Source organism: Salvelinus sp. IW2-2015, linkage group LG17, assembly GCF_002910315.2.
Source record: "Salvelinus sp. IW2-2015 linkage group LG17, ASM291031v2, whole genome shotgun sequence".
Classification (NCBI taxonomy): domain Eukaryota; kingdom Metazoa; phylum Chordata; class Actinopteri; order Salmoniformes; family Salmonidae; genus Salvelinus; species Salvelinus sp. IW2-2015.
Genome location: NC_036857.1, coordinates 1,220,152 through 1,240,435, shown reverse-complemented (window position 1 = coordinate 1,240,435; position 20,284 = coordinate 1,220,152). Strand labels below are relative to the sequence as shown.

Sequence of the window (20,284 nt, the reverse complement as noted above, 5' to 3'; positions counted from 1 at the left end):
CACACACACACACACACACACAACACAAGCCTGCTTTGTACACCCTACATTTATTATTTTGTTTTAAGCCGCACACAACATGATAAGGACATGTAAAGTATATTATATAGATGATGATGTGGCAAATGCTCAGTGGATAAGACATACATAGATGAATACTGTGACGAGTGGGATGACTGAATGACTCAAACTGGGAATGAAAAGTATTTTTAAACAGACATTCCTATTAGTCATTTGCAGTTGTGTACCACTACGTCACATTGTCCTTTACTTCCCCCTAGTGTCCAACTGGTGTTTGTACTGGAACTCTGTAACCATAAAAAGTCACAAGTCAAGTTTTTCATAGCAGAAAACCGATATCAGTCCATAGGCTCAGATTTGGCCTGGATTCAATCCGTATCACAAAAGTATTGCGGAAGATCTGTGTTAATAGCTAGAATGAAATTAAAATGAAATGTTCCCAGTGTTCACGGAGACTGCATTCAGGGTAAAGGCTGAATATGTCGGCTCAATTGGACATATATTGTTTTACTCTATCTTCTGCGATACTTCCACGATAATTCTGCGATACGGATTGAATCCAGCTCTGGTCAGCGAATATTCTTTTATTGGCTCATTAGCTAAAATTTTGTGGCAAAATTCATGAATACACTTCAAATAAGAAAAACAGGATTTACTAATGTCTCACTTTTCTTTTTCTTTACAGGGGAATAAAGATGCAGAGAAGCATTTCCTACTCACCTCCACCCATAGCCGTTGGGACTGGGTGAGAGAAGAGAGAGAGGGAGAGAGAGAAGAGAGAGGGATAAGGGAGAGAGGAGGGATAGGGAGAGAGAGAGAGAGAGAGAGAGAAAGAGAGAGAGAGAGAGGGATAGGGAGAGAGAAAAGAGAGAGAGAGAGAGAGAGAAAGAGAGAGGGATATGGGAGAGAGAAAAGAGAGAGAGGGAGAAGAGAAAGAGAGATAGGGAAAGAGAGAAAGAGAGAGAGGGAGAAAGAGAGAGAGCGAGGAGAGAGAGGAGAGAGAGAGTGAAAAAAGGAGCTCCACAGACAGAAGGACCGTTCGCACATGTAATAAACAAGTAACACAAATACTTTGTGTTTTTCAGCAGACTTGACAACAACAGCACTATCTAGACCGTAGCCCCCCCTACGGCCTACCCGGCCCCGCCTGGAGCCACGCCCTTCACTGCACCCCACCACTGCCCACGTAGAGCCTGGAAGGCAGGGGAGCCACGGCCGGGATTTCATGGCAACAGCACCTAGGGCTGCATGGCAGCTGCTGCCGCCGATGCCCCACGCATATTACCGCACTGACTAGCCGGAGGACGAGGAAGGAAGAGCCGCTGCAAAGCTGTAACGCGAGGCCACTACCCTGCCACGGACAGAGAGAGAGAGAGAAGGAGAGAGGGAAGAGCGAGCGCCAGTGGGAACTTTGTTGTTTGGTTCCGCAGGATAACTTCGGCTCTTCACGCTTTCGTGTCACCACGGGAGAGAGAAACCGTTCCACTGCTCCCAGCCACACTGCACTAAGCCTTCAGCTCCAAATATAAACTGTTCAGGTAAAACACATCACCAAGAGTTTTTAACTCTTAACATTTCCTCTAAAACACTTTCACAGACTAAACTTGTATCATAATGTACTCTCTCGCGTCTCTTTCTTTTTCTCTCTTCTCTCATCTCTTCTTCTCTCTCTCTCTCTCTCTCTCTCTCCTCTTCTGTCTCTGTCTCTGTCTCTGTCTCTCTCCGCTTTCTCTCTCTCTTCGCTTTCTCTCTCTCTCCTCTCTCTCTTCTCTCTCTCCTCTCTCTCTCTCTCTCTCTCTCTCTCTCTGTCTCTCTCTCTCCTCTCTCTCTCTCTCTCTCTCTCTCTGTTTCTCTCTCTCTTCTCTTCTCTCTCTCTCTCTCTCTCTCCCTCTCTCCTCTCTCCTCTCTCTCTCTCTCTCTCTCTCTCTTCTCCTTTCTCTCTCTCGTATTCCAGGCATATGGCCACACACTCTCCCGCAGAAAACTCACCAGCTCGTTCTGCGAGAAATGTTTCAACACGCAAAAATCACTGAAGAACACCCTGCGACCCATGACCCCAACAAAGAGGCCCTTCAAGTGTGAGGAATGTGGCAAGCACTACAAACACCAACTGGGCTACAAGCGTCATGTGGCCATGCATTCAGCCACGGCTGGGGACCCTCACCTGTAAGGTGTGGCCTGCAGAGCTACGAGACTACCCCTGCCCTGCTGGAGCATCTCAAGAGCCACTCGGGCTGTCCTCCGGAGGTGCCAACGGAGAAGAAGCACCCGTGTGACCACTGTGACCGCTGCCGCTTCTACACACGGAGAGGACGTGCGTTCGCCAGGATGGTGGTCCACACCGGGCAGAAAGGACTTCCTGGTGTCAGTATCGGCGCCCAGCGCTTCGCAAGGAAGGACCATCTGACGCGGCATGTGTGTGTGTGTGTGTGTGTGTGTGTGTGTGTGTGTGTACATGCATGTACATGTTATGAAACAGGATAAAAGGCTCACATAATCCTACAGAAAACAGTGAATCACACTAAAGCCCTCAAGGTGTTTACGTCATTAAGCGCTTCCTAAAACCTGCTGCTTCGGTACCTGGCAGCTGCCTAATTCAACAGAGTTCTCAAACTACTGTAAAAGTCCTGGCTTTAGATGAGACACTGGTCTAGTTTGTTCAGTTTAAAATGGAAATCTGTTTGTGAGGGAAATTAGACTACTGTAGTTATATTTCTGGATAAAGTTTCTGAGTGCTATATAACAATAATAATAATAATAATCAAATCAAAGTGTATTTGTCACATGCGCCGAATACAACAAGTGTAGACTTTACCGTGAAATGCTGACTTACTTACAAGCCTTTAACCAACAGTGCAGGTCAATAAGAAGAAAATATTTACCAAGTAGACTAAAATAAAAAGTAATAATAAAATGTAACACAATAAGAATAACGAGGCWATATACAGGGGGCACCGGTACCGAGTCAGTGTGCAGGAGTACAGGCTAGTTGAGGTAATCTGTACGTGTAGGTGGGGGCGAAGTGACTATGCATTATTACTACTAATAATAACAATATTAATAATAATAATAATAACAATAATAATAATAATAACAATAATAATAACAATAGTAATAATAATAACAATAATAATAATAATAACAATAATACTAACAATAATAACAACAATAGTAATAATAATAATAACAATAATGATAAATGACAATAATAATAACAATAATAATAATGACAATAATGACAATAATGACAATAATAAAAACAATAGTAATAATGATAATAACAATAATAATAATAATAACATAATGATAATAATATTAATAATAATAAATGCCATTAAGCAGAAGCTTTTATCCTAAGCAACTTACAGTCAAGTCAAGCATACATTTGTCACACCACAGAAGTAGCACTGTTGCACCATGTCTTCCAGTCACCTCTTCGGCCTTTATGACCCCTCTCCTCCCACACAGCTAAGTCACATGGTCAAGTCCAAGGTCACCCTGGATCCTACTAACCACACTGTCACCTGGCTGTGCTTTAGTCACATGACCTAAGAATGTACACACACTCACACAGACATGTGCGCAACAACAAACATGCACACACACGAGTGTGTGTGAGACGACATACACACACACTAACACAGTTCCCACTGCTTCCGCTCTGTTGATAGGTGCACTGTGCTTTTCTGTGATAGACTGAGAGGGTAAATTAGTTATTAGGAAAATACAGGTCTGAATGGTGTGTGGAAGTGTGTGTGAGAGAGAGGAGAGAGGAAAGACAGGAGAGACAGAGAGAGAGACAAACAGAGAGAGTGTGTGTGTGTATGTGTGTGTCATTGTGTGTGTGTGTGTGTTGGTGCGTGCGTTGCGTGCGTGCGTGCGTGCGTGGCGTGGGCGTGCGTGCTGTCGTGTGTGGGTGTGAGCCATTGTCGTGTGTGTGTGTGTGTGTGTGTGTGTGTGTGTGTGTGTGTGTGTGTGTGTGTTGAGCCATTGTGTGTGTGTGTGTGTGTGTGTGTGTCGTGTGTGTGTGTAGTGGGTGTGTGTGTGTGTGTGTGTGTGTGTGTGTGTGTGGTGTTGTGTTGTGTGTAATAGATGTGGTTAAGAGGAGCTGAACAGCTCATCACACAGCCAGGATGGGTGCATGGGGGGTGACTTCCTTCCCACTGACCAGCCCCAGGGAGTACCTGGTCTATTGTGTATGCACCACAAGGCACATTCCTGGCCGGCATTCACACGCCGTTACACTACACTCACACCGTGGACCCCTCGCCCCGCCGGTCTTAGGCATTACATGCCTAGCATCCAATAACTAACGCCTCCTACATCACACACCTACACCAAGGACCAGCCCCCCTCAAAACTCAACAAACAAGCAACCTTTCAGGACTATTAAGCACCACCGTCAACCACAAACCGAGCTTCACATGGACCTCTTCACGGCCAAAAAACTGTGTAGCAGTAACAACACTTCCATCAATCCCGACTTAGAAACCACCCCATCCCAATCTTAACACTGATAACCTCCTGAAACTAACGCACCATCTAACATGATACACGGCCTGAATTTTAATCTAACCACCATCTAACATGATACCCCCTGAAACTAACCACGCATCTACATGATAACCTCCTGAAACTAACCACCCACCATCTAACCATATTAACCCCGAAAACTAACCACCATTCTAACATTGATAACCTCCTGAAACTAAACCCCACCATCTAACATGATAAACCTCCTGAACTAACCACCATCTAACATTGATAACCTCCTGAAACTAACCACCATCTAACATTGATAACCCCCTGAACAACTAACCCTAACTAACCACCATCGAACGATATAACCTCCTGAAACTAACTAACCACATCTAACATTGATAACCTCCTGAAAACTAACCACCATCTAACATGAATAACCTCCTGAAACTAACCACATCTAACATGATAACCCCCTGAAAACCTAACCACCATCTAACATGATAACCCCCTGAAACACAAACTGAACCTAACTACCCCACATCTAACATGATAACCTCCTGAAACTACACCAATCTATACATTGAGAACCTCCGAAACTAACCACCATCTAACATGATAACCTCCTGAAAACTAACCACCCCACATCTAACATGATAACCTCTGAAACTAACCACCCCACCATCTAACATGATAACCGTCCTGAAACTAACCACCAACTAACATGATAACCTCCTTGTAACGTAAACCACCATCTAACATGATATACCCTCCTGAAACTAACCACCAGTCTAACATGAAACCCCCTGAAAACTAACCACCATCTAACATTGATAAACCTCTGAAACTAACCACCATCTAACATGGATAACCTCGAAACTCCACCAGCCATCTAAATGATAACTCCTGAAACTAACCACCATCTTAACATGAATAACCTCCTGAAACTAACCACCATCTAAATGATACCCCTGAAACTAACCACCATCTGACATAATAACCTCCTGAAAACTAACCACCCCACCATACTAACATGATAACTCCTGAAACTAACACCATCATACATGATAACCTCCTGAAACTAACCAACCCCCACCACTCTAACATGATAACCTCCTGAAACTTAACCAACCATCTACCATGATAACATCCTGAAACTAACCACCCCACCATCTAACATGATAACCTGCCCTGAAACTAACCCCCACCATCTAACATGATAACCTCCTGAAACTAACACCCCACCATCTAACATGATAACCTCCTGAAACTAACCACCATCTAACATATAACCTTCTGAAACTACCACCAATCTAACATGAAACCTCCTGAGAACTAACACCATCTAACATGATAACCTCCGAAAACTAACCACCATCTAACAATGGATAACCTCCTTGAAACTAACCACCATCTAACATGAATAACCCCTGAAACTAACCACCATCTAACATGATAACCTCCTGAAACTAAACCACCATCTAACATGATAACCTCCTGACAAACTAACCCCAATCACTTATAACTCCACAACCACCATCTAACATGATAACCTCCCTGAAAACTAACCACCATCTAAACATGATAACCTCCTGAAACTAACCACCACTACAATAACCTCGAATCCACAACTACATGATAAACCTCTGAACTAATCCACGCCCACCATACTATGATAACTCCTGAAACTAACCACCCCCACCATCTATGAAACCTCCGAAACCCAGCGATCATTTTCTCTCAGCATCCCCATACTCCTCTCCACCCCTCCCCTCCCTCCTCTGCCTGACTAGCTCCACCCCTTCATTCCATTTCTTACATTTGATATACCATGTTTCCCATTCTAAAAACCTGGCCCATACAGTAGCAGAGTATTTGCAGTAAAACCATACAGATTGTTTTCCGTCCATTTATCAACTAAATAGCTTCAATACTGTGTGGCCTTACTGGCCTTGCGACGTGTATGTGTGATGGGCTACACACGCTTATTCCTCTGATGCCTTTATGATGCTTCTTCTTTGTTATTGTAATGTTCCAAATGGACCTGGCAGTTTCACCAACTACAGAGTCCAGCTTTATGTCCTTTCTTGGTCTTTGTTCTTTGTCTTTGTTTGTCCCCCATTCCCCCATTCCATTCCCCATCATCGCTCAGTGCCTCGCCCGCCCCGCCAGGGACCAGGGGACCAGGTATGGACACCAGATGCCCCTGGACGGAACATTCATGTTCAAGCACTCCAAGCATCAAAATGGCTCCGGGTCTCTCAACCACTAACCTTCCAAGTAGTCAAAACTTAGTAGTCACTTAGTAGACAGTATAGTAGTCAACATAGTAGTCAACATAGTAGTCAGTATAAGTCAACATAGTAGTCAACATGTAGTCAACCATAGTAGTCAACATAGTAGTCAACATAGTAGTCAGTATAGTAGTCAGTATAGTAGTCAGTATAGGAGTCAACATTAGTAAGTCAGTATAGTAGTCAGTATAGTAGTCAGTATAGGTCAGTTGTATAGTAAGTCAAGTATAGTACTCAGTATAGTAGTCAACATAGTAGGCAACATAATAGTCAGTATTGTAGTCAGTATAGTAGTCAGTATTGTAGTCAACATAGTAGTCCAACATCGTAGGCAACTTAGTAGTCAGTATTGTAGTCAACATAGTAGTCAACATAGTAGTCAGTATAGTAGTCAGTATAGTAGTCAACATAGTAGTCAACATAGTAGTCAACATTAGTAGTCAGTATTGTAGTCAACATAGTAGTCAGTATAGTAGTCAGTATAGTAGTCAGTATAGTAGTCAACATAGTAGTCAGTATAGTAGTCAGTATAGTAGTCACGTATAGTAGTCAGAGATAGTAGTCAGTATAGTAGTCAGCTAAGTAGTCAACATAGTAGTCAGTATAGTAGTCAACATAGTAGACAGTAGTAGTTCAACATAGTAGTCAGTATAGTAGACAGTATAGTAGTCAACATAGTAGTCAGTATAGTAGTCAACATAGTAGTCAACATAGTAGTCAACATAGTAGTCAACATATAGTCAACATAGAGTCAACATAGTAGTCAGAATAGTAGTCAGGTATAGTAGTCAGTATAGTAGTCAACATTGTAGTCAGTATAGTAGTCAGTATAGTAGTCAGTATAGTAGTCAGTATAGTAGTCAGTATAGTAGTCAGTATAGTAGTCAACATAGTAGGCAACATAATAGTCAGTATTGTAGTCAGTTATAGTAGTCAGTATTGTAGTCAACATAGTAGTCAACATAGTAGTCAACTTAGTAGTCAGTATTGTAGTCAACATAGTAGTCAACATAGTAGTCAGTATAGTAGTCAGTATAGTAGTCAACAGTAGGTAGTCTCAACATAGTACAACATAGTAGTCAGTATTGTAGTCAACATAGGTAGTCATATAGTAGTCAGTATAGTAGTCAGTATAGTAGTCAACATAGTAGTCAGTATAGTAGTCAGTATTAGTAGTCAGTATAGTAGTCAGTATAGTATCAGTATAGTTAGTCAGCTAAGTAGTCAACATAGTAGTCAGTATAGTTGTCAACATAGTAGACAGTATAGTAGTCAACATAGTAGTCAGTATAGTAGACAGTATAGTAGATCAACATAGTAGTCAGCATAGTAGTCAACATAGTAGTCAGTATAGTAGTCAGTATAGTAGTCAGTATAGTAGTCAGTATATAGTAGTCAGTATAGTAGCAACATTAGTAGTCAACATAGTATTCAGTATAGTAGTCAGTATAGTAGTCAGCATAGTAGTCAGTATGTTAGTCAACATAGTAGTCAACATAGTAGTCAACATAGTTGTCAGTATAGTAGTCAGTATTGTAGTCAACATAGTAGTCAACTTAGTAGTCAGTATTGTAGTCAGTATTGTGTATCAGTATAGTAGTCAACACTAGTAGTCAACATATGTAGTCAACATAGTAGTCAGTATTGGAGTCAACATAGTAGTCAGTATAGTAGTCAACATAGTGTCAGCATAGTAGTCAGTATAGTAGTCAGTATTGTAGTCAGTATCAGTAGTCAACATAGTAAGTCAGTATAGTAGTCAACATAGTAGTCAGCTAAGTAGTCAAACATAGTAGTCAGTATAGTAGTCAGTATAGTAGTCAACATAGTAGACAGTATAGTAGTCAACATTAGTAGTCAGTATAGTAGACAGTATAGTAGTCAACATAGTAGTCAGCATAGTAGTCAACAATTAGTCAGTTCAACGTATAGTAGTCAACATAGTAGTCAGTATAGTAGTCAACATAGTAGTCAGTATAGTAGTCAACATAGTAGACAGTATAGTAGTCAGATATAGTAGTCAGCATAGTAGTCGCATTGTAGTCAACATAGTAGTCAACATAGTAGTCAACATAGGTAGTCAGTATAGTAGTCAGTATAGTAGTCAGTATAGTAGTCAGTATAGTAGTCAGTATTGTAGTCAACATAGTAGTCAACCTAGTAGTCAGTATTGTAGTCAACATAGTAGTCATATTGTAGTCAACATAGTAGTCAGTTATAGTAGTCAGCATGTAGTCATCAGTAGTCAGTATAGTAGTCAGTTATAGTAGTCAACATAGTAGTCAGTATAGTAGTCAACATAGTAGTCAGCTAAGTAGTCAACATAGTAGACAGTATAGTAGTCAACATAGTAGTCAGTATAGTAGCAGTATATGGTCAACTAGTAGTCAGCATTAGTAGTCACATAAGTAGTCAACATGTATCAGTATAGTCAACATAGTATAGTCAGTATAGTAGTCAACATATAGTCAGTATTGTAAGTCAACATAGTAGAAGTTAGTAGTCACATAGTAGTCAGCATAGTAGTAAGATGAGTCAGTATAGTAGTCAACATAGTAGTCAAACATAGTAGTCAGCATAGTAGTCAAGCATAGTAGTCAGCATAGTAGTCACATCATCAGTAGTCAGCATAGTAGTCAGTGTAGTAGTAAGATATAGTAGTCAACTTAGTAGTCAACTTAGTAGTCAACTTAGTAGTCAACTTAGTAGTCACTTAGTTAGTCAACATAGTAGTCAACATAGTAGTCAGTATAGTAGTCAGTATAGGAGTCAGTATAGTAGTCAACATAGTAGTCAAATAAGTAGTCAGTATTGTAGTCAACATAGATCCGTATAGTAGTCAGTATAGTAGTCGTATATGTAGTCATAAGTAGTCAACTTAAGTCAGTATTGTAAGTCAACATAGTAGCGTAAGTAGTCGTATAGTATCAAACATAGTAGTCAACATAGTAGTCAGTATTTGTAGTCAACATAGTAGTCAGTATAGTAGTCAACATTAGTAGTCAGTATAGTAGTCAGTATTAGTAGTCAGTATAGTAGTCAGTATAGTAGTCAGTATAGTAGTCAACATTGTAGTCAGTATAGTAGTCCAGCTATAGTAGTCAGTATAGTAGTCAGTATAGATCAGGTTATAGTAGTCAGTATAGTAGTCAGTATAGTAGTCAACATAGTAGCAACATAATAGTCAGTATGTAGTGCAGTATAGTAGTCAGTATTGTAGTCAACATAGTAGTCAACATAGTAGTCAACTTAGTAGGTCAGTATTGTAGTCAACATAGTAGTCAACATAGTAGTCAGTATAGTAGTCAGTATAGTAGTCAACATAGTAGTCAACATAGTAGTCAACATAGTAGTCAGTATTGTAGTCAACATAGTAGTCAGTATAGTAGTCAGTATAGTAGTCAGCATAGTAGTCAGCATAGTAGTCAGTATAGTAGTCAGTATAGTAGTCAGTATAGTAGTCAGTATAGTAGTCAGTATAGTAGTCAACATAGTAGGCAACATAATAGTCAGTATGTAGTCAGTTAAGTAGTCAGTATTGTAGTCAACATAGTAGTCAACATAGTAGTCAACTTAGTAGTCAGGTATTGTAGTCAACATAGTAGTCAACATAGTAGTCAGTATAGTAGTCAGTATAGTAGTCAACATAGTAGTCAACATAGTAGTCAACATAGTAGTCAGTATTGTAGTCAACATAGTAGTCAGTATAGTAGTCAGTTAGTAGTCAACATAGTAGTCAGCATAGTAGTCAGTATAGTAGTCAGTATAGTAGTCAGTATAGTAGTCAGCTAAGTAGTCAACTAGTAGTCAGTATAGTAAACATAGTAGACAGTATAGTAGTCAACTAGTAGTCATATAGTAGACAGTATAGTAGTCAACATAGTAGTCAGCATAGTAGTCAACATAGTAGTCAGTATAGTAGTCAGTATAGTAGTCAGGATAGTAGTCAGTATAGTAGTCAGTATAGTAGTCACATAGTAGTCAACATAGTAGTCAGTATAGTAGTCAGTAATAGTAGTCAGCATAGTAGTCAGTTTGTAGTCAACATAGTAGTCAGTATTGTAGTAACATAGTAGTCAACATAGTAGTCAACATAGTAGTCCAGTATAGTAGTCAGTATGTGTAGTCAACATAGTAGTCAACTTAGTAGTCAGTATTGTAGTCAGTATTTGTAGTCAGTATAGTAGTCAACATAGTAGTCAACATAGTATAGTCAACATAGTAGTCAAATAGTAGTCAGCATAGGAGTCAGCATAGTAGTCAGCATAGTAGTAAGTATAGTAGTTCAACTTAGTAGTCAACTTAGTAGTCAACTTAGTAGTCAACTTAGTAGTCAACTTAGTAGTTCAGTATTGTAGTCAACATAGTTGTCAGATAGTAGTCAGTATAGTAGTCAGTTAGTAGTCAGTATAGTAGTCAACATAGTAGTCAACATAGTAGTCAGTATTGTAGTCACATAGTAGTCAGTATAGTAGTCAGTTATAGTAGTCAGTATTGTAGTCAACATAGTAGTTCAACTTAGTAGAGCAGTATTGTAGTCAACATAGTAGTCAGTATAGTAGTCAGTATAGTAGTCAACATAGTAGTCAACATAGTAGTCAGTTTGTAGTCAACATAGTAGTCAGTATAGTAGTCAACATAGTAGTCCAGTATAGTAGTCAGTATTGTAGTCAACATAGTAGTCCATAGTAGTAACATAGTAGTCAGTATTGTAGTCAGTATATAGTCAGATATAGTAGTCACATATAGTAGTCAACATAGTAGTCAGTATTGTAGTCAACATAGTAGTCAGTAATGAGTAGTCAGTATAGTAGTCAAATATAGTCAGTATAGTAGTCAACATAGTAGTCAGTATAGTAGTCAGTATAGTAGTCAACATTGTAGTCAGTATAGTAGTCAGCATAGTAGACAGTATAGTAGTCAACATAGTAGTCAACATAGTAGTAAGTATAGTAGTCAACATAGTAGTCAACATAGTAGTCAGTATAGTAGTCAGTATAGTAGTCAGTATAGTAGTCAGTATAGTAGTCAACATTGTAGTCAACATAGTAGACAGTATAGTAGTCAAAATAGCCATAGCAAAGCAGAGTGAGACACCGCACTCAATGCTTTACGTCCCAGAGAATGGACATGGTAACCATTTCCGAAATGGTACTGTATAATCACTGGGAACGTCTAGAAATAATAAGCCCATGGATAATGATTTCATCATGTGGTAGCATAGCCTACCCAGGGGCACAGTAAACTACAGTCCATGCTGACAATTGTCAGTGCTGAGTGTTTACAGTGCAGACAAAAAAATCGAATCTACTGAGATTGCAAATGTGCATGGTGAGTCTAGTACATAACAGGTCATCATAGATGTGCCCAAAAACCCCTGACAGAGAACTACATGGATGGCAGCATGTCATTTAACAAGACTCTGAGTAAACAATTTCACATTGTAACTCTCTAATCTAAACCTAGAACAGAAATGATCTTCCACTTTCCAACTGTCCACCTGAGATGAATGCGCTTCCACATTCCCTTCCTGCGGGGTCAGGGGTCATCTTGTACACTGCTTGTGTCTCCTGTGTGTGGAGTGATTTTAACCCTCTCACTCCCCCACCTCCACCCCAGAGTACAGTCACGAGAGTTGCTACCGCCGGTGAAATGTGGGGCGCTCGGCAACACTAGGCCTGAGAGCAGAGGGCCTGAGGCTATAGAACCTGTTCAACTAAACCACTGAGATAAATATAGAATATAGAAACGGAGTTCAGCGTCCTGAGCCTCGCTCGCCAAGAGAGAGGAGGAGGGGTTGGCAAAACACTTGATTACACAAATATTGTGACAGATACATAAATACACAAACAAACCCTCATATTTCTTGCTAGTTATATCAGTGTCACTTTGTGTGAATATTTAGCCATTAGTATTTATTCACCTTTTCAAATTGTAACTTCCTTTTGCATCATCAGAGAATATTATGAAAGTTCACGCCAGTATGGCATGTCTGACTAGATGGAAAGTACAAGAGGGAGTGTCACAGTGGGAGGTTTCAGAGGAAATTAGACAGATAGATAGCGTAAGAGTGAGTGAGTGAAAGATAGACAGACAGACAGAGARACAGAGAGGAGGGAAAAGGAGAAACACATTGGTGGGGCAGGTGGGGTATTTAAATGTAACCTTTATTTAAGAATAAATTATTATTTACAATGACGGCCTACCCCGGCCAGAGAGAATGTCAGTATAGTAGTCAGTATAGAAGCCAGTATAGTAGTCACAGTATAGTAGAGTATAGTTTACAACATAGTAGGCAACATAATATCAGTAATTGTAGTCAGTATAGTAGTCAGTATTGTAGTCAACATAGTAGTCAACATAGTAGTCAACTTAGTAGTCAGTATTGTAGTCAACATAGTAGTCAACATAGTAGTCAGTATAGTAGTCAGTATAGTAGTCAACATAGTAGTCAACATAGTAGTCAACATAGTAGTTCAGTATTGTAGTCAACATAGTAGTCAGTATAGTAGTCAGTATAGTAGTCAGTATAGTAGTCCAACATAGTAGTTCAGTATAGTAGTCAGTATAGTAGTCGTATAGTAGTCAGTAATAGTAGTCAGTATAGTAGTCAGCTAAAGTAGTCAACATAGTAGTCAGTATAGTAGTCAACATAGTAGACAGTATAGTAGTCAACATAGTAGTCAGTTAGTAGACAGTAATAGTAGTCACATAGTAGTCAGTTAATAGTAGTCAACATAGTAGTCCAACATAGTAGTCCAACATAGTAGTCAACATAGTAGTCAACATAGTGGTACAAGTAGTACATATAGTAGTCAGTATAGTAGTCAGTAAAGTAGTCAACATTGTAGTCAGTATAGGTAGTCAGTATAGTAGTCAGTATAGTAGTCAGTAAGTAGTCAGTAATAGTAGTCAGTATGTAGTCAACATAGTAGGCAACATAATAGTCAGTATTGTAGTCAGTATAGTAGTCAGTATTGTAGCAACATAGTAGTCAACATAGTAGTCAACTTAGTAGTCAGTATTGTAGTCAACATAGTAGTCAACATAGTAGTAAGTATAGTAGTCAGTATAGTAGTCAACATAGTAGTCAACATAGTAGTCAACATAGTAGTCAGTATTGTAGTCAACAATAGTAGTTCAGTAATAGTAGTCAGTATAGTAGTCAGTATAGTAGTCAACATAGTAGTCAGTATAGTAGTCAGTATAGTAGTCAGTATAGTAGTCAGTATAGTAGTCAGTATAGTAGTCCAGGCTAAGTAGTCAACATAGTAGTCAGTATAGTAGTCAACATAGTAGGACCAGTATAGTAGTCAACATAGTAGTCAGTAAGTAGACAGTAAGTAGTCAACATAGTAGTCAGCATAGTAGTCCAACATAGTAGTCAGTATAGTAGTCAGTAAATAGTAGTCAGTAATAGTAGTCAGTATAGTAGTCAGTATAAGTAGTCAACATAGTAGTTCAACAATAGGTAAGTGCAGTATAGTAGTCAGTATAGTAGTCAGCAAATAGTAGTGCAGTATCCGTGTAAGTCAAGCATAGTAGTCAACATAGTAGTCAAAAGCAGTAGTAAGTCAGTATAGTAGTCGAGTATTGTAGTCAACAATAGTAGTTCAACTTAAGTAGTCAGTATTGTAGTCAGTATTAGTAGTCAGTATAGTAGTCAACATAGGTAAGTCAACATATGAGTCAACATAGTAGTCAGTATAGTAGTCAACATATATGTAGTCATAAATATAGTAGTCAACATAGTAGTCAGCATAGTAGTCACGTAATAGTAGTCAGTTCAACATTGTAGTCAGTATAGTAAGTCACAATAGTAGTCAGTATAGTAGTCAACATAGTAGTCACTAAGTAGTCACATAGTAGTCAGTATAGTAGTCAACAGTATAGTAGTCAACAATAGTAGACAGTATATGTAGTCAACATAGTAGTCAGTATATAGACATGTATAGTAGTCAACATAGTATCAGATAGATAGTTAGTCAACATAGTAGTCAAGTATAAGTAGTCACATAGTAGTCAGTATAGTAGTCAACATAGTAGTCAGTAAGTAGTCAATCATAGTAAGAGCAGTATAGTAGTCAGATATAGTATGTCAGCAGTAGTAGTCAGCATTGTAGTCAACATAGTAGTCAACATATAGTAAAGTACAACATAGTAGTCAGTATAGTAGTCAGTATAGTAGTCAGTACTAAGTAGTCAGTAATAGTAGTCAGTATTGTAAAGTCAACATAGTAGTCAACTTAGTAAGTCAGTATTGTAGTCAGATAGCATATGTAGTCAGTATTGAGTAGTTCAACATAGTAAAAGTCAGTATAAGTAGTCAGGCATACGTAGTCACATAGTAAGTTCAGTATAGTAAAGTCATAATAGTAGTCAACATAGTAGTCAGTAAGTATCAACCATAGTAAGTCAGCTAAGTAGTCAAACATAGTAGACAGTAATAGTAGTCAACATAGTAGTCAGTATAAGTAGCAGTATTGTAGTCAACATAGTAGTCAGCATAGTAGTCAACATAGTAGTCAACATAGTAGTCCAGTATAGTCAACATAGTAGTCAGTATATGTAGTCAACATAGTACGTCAGTAATTGTGTCAACCATAGTAGATCAGTATAGTAAGTCAACATAGTAGTCATGCATAGTAGTCAACATAGTAGTCAGTATAGTAGTCAAACATAGTAGTCAACATAGTAGTCAGCATATAGTAGTCAGCATAGTAGTCAGCATAGTAAGTCAGCATAGTAGTATCAGCAATAGTAGCTCAGCTATAGTAGTACAGTATAGTAGTCAACTTAGTATCAACTTAGTAGTCAAACTTAAGTAGTCAATTAGTAGTCAACGTTAGTAGTCAAACATAGTATCAAACATAGTAGTCAGTATAGTAGTCAGTATAGTAGTCAGTATAGTAGTCAACCATAGTAGTCAACATAAGTAGTCAGTAAATTTGTAGTCAACATAGTAGTCAGTATAGTAGTCAGTATAGTTAGTCAAGTATTGTGTCAACATAGTAGTCAACTTAGTAGTCAGTATTGTAGTCAACATAGTAGTCAGTATAGTAGTCAGTATAGTAGTCACATAGTAGTCAATCATGTAGTCAGTAATTGTAGTCAACATAGTAGTCAAGTCAATAGTAGTCAAACATAGTAGTCAGTTGTAGTCAGTATAGTAGTCAGTATAGTAGTCAGTATAGTATCAAATTGTAGTCAGTATAGTAGTCCAAGTATAGTAGTCAGTATAGTAGTCAGTATAGTAGTCAGTATAGTAGTCAGTATAAGTTTCGAGTCAGTAGTAGTCAGTCAACCAATAGTAGTAGGCGTCAACATAGATAGTCAGTAATTGTAGTCAGTAATAATAAGTCAGTAATTGTAGTCACATAAGTAGATCAACATAGTAGTCTCATACTTAGTAGTCAGTATTGGTAGTTCAACATAAGTAAGTCAACATAGTAGTCAGTATAGTAGTCAGTATATAGTCAGATAGTCATACATAGTAGTCAACATAGTAGTCAAACATAGTATCAGTATTGTAGTCAACATAGTAGTGCAGTATAGTAGTCAGTATAGTGTCAGCATTAGTAGTCAGCATAGTAGTCAAGTATAGAGTCAGTTATAGTAGTCAGTATAGTAAGTCAGTATAGTAGTCAGTATAGTAGTCAACATAGTAGGCAACATATAGTCAGTATTGTAGTCAAGTAATAGTAGTCAGTATTGTTAAGTCAACATAGTAGTCAACATAGTAGTCAACTTACTGTAGTCAGTATTGTAGTCAACATAGGGTAGTCAACATAGTAGTCAGTATATGTAGTCAGTATAGTAGTCAACATAGTAGTCAACATAAGTAGCAACATAGTAGTCAGTATTGTAGTCAACATAGTAGTCAGTATAGTAGTCAGTATATAGTGCAACATAGTAGTCAGCAAGTAGTCAGTATAGTAGTCAGTATAGTAGTTCAGTATAGTAGTCAGCTAGTAGTCAACATAGTAGTCAGTATAGTAAACATAGTAGACATGTATAGTAGTCAACATAGTAGTCAAAGTATGTAGACAGTATAAGGGTAGTCAGTTCAACATAGTAGTCAGGCATAGTAGTCAACATAGTAGTCAGTAGTATCATCTAGTAAGTCAGTATCAGTATAGTAGTCAGTATAGTAGTCAGTATAGTAGTCAGTATAGTAGTCAGAGTCACATAGTAGTAGAGTCAAACATAGTTAGTTCGATTGGATTTATGTATGTGTTCAGTTATATATAGGTAAAGATATACTTTGATACTACAGTGCTGGCTACTATAATGGTGCTGGTTACTCATAGTTGTACTTTGACTTAAGTCAACATAAAGGGTGTTAGGAACCGTACTCAGTATTAGTATGTGTTCAAGCAATAAAGTAGTTTACTATTTGACTACCAATCCAATAGTTAAGTCACATAGTACTGTAGCTACAAATACTTCAGGATCTATACAGTAAAAGTACTGAAGCTTGATATCGTATAAGATGCTAAGACCCATTAACTAGGATGTTGTACTCAACTAACACTTTAAAGCTGAATGGACTATTACTGCACAGTTATAAGTTATGGTACACTTACTTTAATGTTGAACTATAAGGTATGTTCAGAAGATAATAGCCTAACAATAGCTAGTGACTACTTATGTTGACTCAACAACATAGAGAGTCTGACTACTAATATCGATGAGCTTGAGGATCACACTAATCATAAATACTGGGATCTACTATAAAAAGGTCAACCTAAGTATACTGTAACGTATCAGTTGACCATAACTAGTATTGTGTTGCAGCAAATATACGTTAAGTCAACCCATAAGTTACACGTGACTAACCTAAGTAATTAACATGAGCTACTATAGCTTAGAGCTACTATACCTGAAGCCATAACTCTTAGTAGACACTTCAACTAAAACTAGTATGCTAGCTACTAATTGCTGCTGACTATCTAATGTTGAATCTATAACTAGATTGACTGTCTTACTTATCATAGGTTAGTCTAACTGGATCTGTTCAACTACTGTTAGTATTCTTATTAAGGGTTATTGAGCTAGATTTTGAGTCTGATAGAGAACTCGACTAACTATATACTGTAACTAAACCTAATTAAAACTTTGCAGATTACTTATAATGCTTGACTGGATACAGATTTGTTGCTACCATGATATTATACTGGAGCGTAACGTTCAGTAATTATGATAGCTGACTACTTATCATAGCCAATACGTAGTCAAACACAATGTAAAGTCTGAGTATTCGATCTTATAGTTGGCAAACTAACTTATAGGTAGTGAACCAGTATACTAGTTGACTACTGATACTGACGTCACCTTTGATATATAATGCACTTGAGTTAGTCATGTAGTTAATGACTACTAATGTTGACTAACAATACTGATACATAGTCAATACAGTATGACTAGCTATGTTTGAACTCAGCTATGTTAGGAGTCACAATACCCATGGAGACTGTATATACCTGCACACACATAGAGTCATGCAGTATATGATGATTAGCACTACGTATGTTGACATACTATACTGGTACCTACTATCAACATACGTAGGTACATATCATACAATAGTAGTACTGAACTCACATATGATATCTGACTTAGTATCAACTAGTAGCAGTACTAATGCTAGGACTATATCATATGGTAGCTTGACTACCTATAACTATGAGAAGTTCTACTCATAAACTGACGTTAGTCATGGCAGTATTGTATGTCAACCCACATACTGGACTACTATGTTAGGTACGATACGTATGTTGACCTAACATAGTGAAGTGACTACTAATACTGACAATTGGGAACACATATAGATCATGATCTACTATGTGACTCACTATTGTAAGTCAAGTTAAGACTATAATGACTGAGACCTACATAGTAATGATTGATGACTATGGGTTTGACTATATGTTGATACAACCAACTGCAACTTAGCTATTCTGAACTGTACATACGCACCTATATATGTTCATGAGCGTACTAGTTGCTATAGTACCTTTGAGGAGGAACTTACGTTGACTGAGACTTACACCATCAGAGGCTAGCTATACTAGACATATAGCTATAAAGTCCTGGAACCTACTATCAAGTAACCTAGGAGTTAAACGCTTATCTAGACTAACCAATGATTTGAGGCTTACTTATAAACTGACTACTATACTTCAGTTATAGTAGGACTAGCTAATACTGATACCTATAACATGCATCTAGCTATTAGTCTGAACCTAAATACGTTGAATAACAAGAGCTAGTGACAACTATGTTGACTAACAAATACTGAACTACAATCAATTGAGTTTGAGACTTACTAATGCTGACATATACGTGGAGGAACTTATCAATAACATTGTAGTCAAGTATAGTATAACACTGAGTAACGTATTTGACCATGAACTACTTAGGATACTGTGACTTACGTAGTAACAGGTTAATACGTTACAGTTAACAACAACTAATCGACTACATATAAGTACTGTGGCAGATAATTAATGTTGAACTACAATACTGGGTAAAGCTATCCATGTATGTTACATATAATGGGTGTAGAATATACGACAGTATACTAATATACTAGACTACTGTTAGCTGATACTATGTTTGACACTATGTTGAATAACTAATTGACACTACTCAAGTTAGACTACTAAGTAGTATAGATCTACCAAAGATCGATCTAAGATAGAAGATTGACTACTATAATTACGAGTTAATACTGACTATCTAAATCACTGACATGAGTAGTAATGCTGCATAACTATCCTAGACTAATAGTATGCTGACTACTACATGGTATGAGTACTAGTAAGTTTGACTTTCAAGATCTAATATGTTGAGTTAGCTTATACAGCTGGATAACTGTAACTATGGTTAGGATCTACTATGCTGAACTAAGTAATGTTATGTGAGTACTACTACATAACTCAGTTGCGATACTGATGTTGACATACAAATTATAGCGTGAACTAACTAGTGATATGGGCTTACTACTAAACAGAGAGACTACGCCATAAAGGCTATAATGGCAAGCGTTATGAGTACACTAACTAATAACCGCTAACTGCACAACTATGCTTTAGCGTGCCACAGCAGATGCGAAATCAGGTCAGTGAGCTACATACATGTTTCGACGAATAAATGACGTGGCTTCTAACTATACTGACGACTATGATTATAGACCACTGAGCGGTATTAAACGTCTCACTAAGAGTCTTACTAAAGCCCTGATTGTTGTTAGTACTATGCATTAAAGATCTGTATCACTTACAATGGGTTGAAGCTCATCAAGCTACCGAAACAACTCAGATGTTGACTACTAGGGGTCACAGGTAAAACTCTACATCCCTATGCGACTAAATGTGTCAGTGCTGAGTGGTATTAACCAGTGCAAGACCAAAAAAGCAATGCGGAATAACCTATAGCTGAGTACTAATACCTGCAATAAGTGTTGCAACATGCTGATCTATGTTACA

The 20,284-nt window shown here is 38.1% G+C and overlaps 1 pseudogene; it reads left to right on the top strand.

The window, feature by feature from the left end:
* The first annotated feature begins 2,028 nt into the window (after positions 1–2,028).
* LOC111976822 (zinc finger protein PLAG1-like) lies at positions 2,029–6,772 on the top strand (annotated as a pseudogene).
* Positions 6,773–20,284: the final 13,512 nt, after the last annotated feature.